Source organism: Halyomorpha halys, unplaced genomic scaffold, assembly GCF_000696795.3.
Source record: "Halyomorpha halys isolate HHAL.00 unplaced genomic scaffold, Hhal_1.1 Scaffold220.1, whole genome shotgun sequence".
Lineage (NCBI taxonomy): Eukaryota > Metazoa > Arthropoda > Insecta > Hemiptera > Pentatomidae > Halyomorpha > Halyomorpha halys.
In genome coordinates, this window is record NW_027104907.1 from 114,627 (window position 1) to 118,340 (window position 3,714).

At 31.6% G+C, this 3,714-nt stretch overlaps 1 long non-coding RNA gene across 4 annotated transcripts in view; it reads right to left on the reverse strand.

Annotated features, from left to right (window-relative positions):
* Positions 1-3,191, reverse strand: part of LOC106679796 (uncharacterized) — a 62,052-nt gene extending 58,861 nt beyond the window's left edge. For 2 of the 4 annotated variants that reach the window (XR_010843033.1, XR_001343028.2), the window contains exon 1: positions 3,007-3,191. This is a non-coding gene — a long non-coding RNA (uncharacterized lncRNA). Of the gene's footprint in view, positions 1-2,410 lie in introns of all 4 variants that reach the window. The other 2 variants (XR_010843031.1, XR_010843035.1) reach the window with 1 other exon arrangement.
* Positions 3,192-3,714: the final 523 nt, after the last annotated feature.

The following is a 3,714-nucleotide window of genomic DNA, read 5'->3' on the forward strand; positions in this document are numbered from 1 at the left end:
TTAATAAATATAATAACTAATTTAATTAAATAGAAACAGTACTGTTGTTTAGAAACTAAAGTATTCTTCATTGAATAACTTTCAAACAATTTAAATACTGGTTCTATTTAATTAAATTTAGTAGTAATATTTTATTAACCGCAATTGTAGTCTATTTTTCTGTTTAATACTTAAAAAAAATCAGAGAGCATGCAAAATGGGGCGAAATATTGGTCAATATTAAATAGTTTTTTTACTGCTTAGTGTCTTTATTGACCACCACCCGGACTGCCTTCCTACCAAATAATGATCAGTATATATATATATATTCTTTTAAAATTTTTGAGGTTAATCACTTCCATCATTTGAAATAAATTATTAATTATTCATGACATTGTACAACGTTTCGGGACCACTGTCCCATATTCATGGACTATAAAAACCTATAACAATAATAAAACCAACATAACACCAATCTTCATCCTTATATATTTTAATTTATACAATAATAATCACCTCATGATTTCATATGGGAAATCATGTCAACTTGGTAAAATTGTTGTAAAATGGTTTCAAATGATGGAAGTGATTAACCTCCAAACATTTTAAAAGAATTGACTCACCAGACTTCCTAGAGAGATAATCCAGATATATATATTCTTTATTTTTTATAAATTGTTTTATTTATCATAAAAAGATACTTTCGCCAATATTTTCTTAAATTATCTTTATTCGTTATCCGAGCTACGTTACAGTATATTATTTCCATTTTTATTACTGTTCAACTTGGACCATGCCATTATTCAGAACACTATTACATTTAGTGATTGTCAGCGTAAAAATTATTATCCCTTTAAAACAAATATTTATTCAATTTGTAAAAGAGACTAGTCTATCCCGAAGATGTATGTAGACATGTGTTGTAGAAAAACATGAGGCTGCACGTTGATGGCGACCACATGACTTGGTATAACCATGGACGAGGGAACATTACAAGGCAAGTTCCAAACCCAAGGTTTGTAGTGGTTTGCAAAGCCTGGCCTCAGTATTTATTCCAGTGTTTTTTGTATTTACTATTGTACTAGGAATATGTGTTGTTAGGCTCAGGGAAGAAAGAATAAATCTCGGCAACTCTAGCAATTTAAAGAATTCTAAAATTCTAAAAATTAAAATATAAATTTCATTAAACAAAGAATGTATCTATAATATTAAAGTTTTCAAAATTTTATATTTTCAAAAATCATTTGTTCTATTAAAAGTCAAATGAACTCTTTTGAGTCTTTTTTTTATTTTTATTAGATGTTCCAATGTTTTAACGCTATCATGTGGAATATGATGAGAGCTAAAATTAAAACAAAAATACAGGAGATAAGAGTACATATCTTTTAAGTAAATGAATATTTAATATATAAAGATAAAGGTTTAATTAAAGATAAAAATGAATGTTACAATGATACAGATAAAATAAATAATCAATATTAAAAAATATGATTTAGCTGCTATTAGGAAATAGGAGGAGTAAGAGGCCAAAATATATTTTGTTCATTTTCAGACAAAATCCATTTTACACCGGAGTAATGATTTTTTAGTCTGAAATGGGCAAAATGCATATTGGTCTGGAGTCCTGGTATTATATCTTTGTCTATTATATTTTTTAATCTTCATTGATTTCATTCTACGACTATTATATGTAACATTTAAACTTATTTTATCCTATTTTCGCTCAGCATCCAGTTATTTTAGTCTGGGTGGCGGTCGAAAATTCTACAAATTATTTATTATTGGTTACCAACGTTTCGCAGCTCTTATTAAGACTTTATCAGGGCTTGATAGAAGCAAAATATAAACATTATAATGTATGATGAGACTATAAGATTTTACGTAGAAATTTCTATCAGTAAAGATTTTTTAAAAAATGTATTGTAGTAAACTAAAAGAATATAAATGAAAACATTGTATCAAGTTCTCATTTAGCCCTGAGGAAGCTATGTAAAATAGGGCGAAACGTTAGTGACTAATAAATAGTTTGTATTGCCACGTTCCATACGATCAATTATTTATTATCAACTAGTAATCTTCCAATGTTCTCATCTAATTCAATTTGAGCCCCGATGGCGCCCACATGTATGGACTCAAACTCCGGGACTCTTAATAAAATGAAAGTTCTGATTGTTTTCTCTATAATATACTCCAAGACTAGATACATCAACAAAAATATATATTTTTTAATTTCTGGCATTGTTCAAAATAATATTTATTGTGCATTTTTAAATTTTTTTTTATTAAGTAAATTAGTGATAGATGGAGGGAAGAGAAAATAGTTTTATATTATATTTATGTATTATTACATATATAATTAGGAAAAAATTGTGAGTATTATTATCATGATATATATATTTATATGCATACAATATCTAGATGAAATACTCACCGAAGGAGAGCAGACCGCTGAGGACATAAAACACGTGGCGCGGCCACATGGCGTGCTCGCCGCCCGCCCGGCTGTTACAGTTACAATTACAGAAAATTTCACATGACATAAACAACTGCCTTATCGATCTTGTAGGAGCTGAATTATCTCCAACAGCTGTTCAATCAATTAGAGATACAGGAGGCACTTTGAGGAGTTCGCCATGTTCGGGAATCAGTGCCTCTCTGATAGTGAACGGATCATTAAGATTTTTATTTTTGAATATAAATAAAATGGAACGTTTTTGGATAATTTTTTTTAAGGGTATACTTAAATTTTTATTTGGTTCATGAGCGTACCTAAATGAAGTGGTTATTTCAAAATGGAAGAAATATACACTCGAACCTTATCGGTAGGTCTGCAATTAATCGATCTACTTATTTTCCACTTATTGAAAACTCTGCTCTAGGATGAAGAAACAATTCATATCAAACCGGGTTATGACTTTTTCTAATTATATAATTAATAGAGTTTGAATGGACCTAAAAGATACAATTTTTAAATTCAACTAATTACATCTATTTTGTTGGATTATGCATATGTTGGATGCTACTTACCATTCGGTTTTCCCATTCTTCGAGACACATCGTTCCTCGAGAGTCGCACAAGGACTGAGGCGGAACCCGCGGCGGCCGTGGAGGGGTGCAGGTCCCCCACTCCTTCCTTATCAGCTGATGGCCGACCGGGAGATAATGAAGAGGCGGGAAACGGCGGCCCTCCGCGAACAAGGAGAGGTCGAGGAAGTCCGAGTGGTGACATTATTATGAAAGGGGGAAATAGTAGCTTGTATTTAAAGCAGAGGTCGTAGATCGATAAAGGATTATCTCTGTTGAGTCACCGCAGATAGGCTCTCTGGCTTCGTCCCCAAGAGGTCCAAGAACACTTCGCTAAGCAGATTCTTAAAGGAGATAAAAGAAAAGATCGTCTAAACCCTCTCGTCAAATGCTTCATTTCCACGTTTTGCTCAGTGACTGGTTATCCACAAGGCGATGTAGTCAGCTGGGTTACCTAGGTATCGCGCCTCCTAGGTGTCCATTTGGACCTATCTCCTAATAAGTTAATCCTATTTTAACTTGCTTTTAAAAGATTTTAGGTTTATTTTCATCTAATAAGCTTAAACGACCAAGCTTTACTATTTACTTTTTTTAGAATAATAAATCATAATTATTACCAAAATATAAAAAAAAAATTCTGCTGTGGGTTTGTATAATATTATGACAACCCTGTATTCTTGCAGGAAATAGTAATTACCACAGGTACAACCA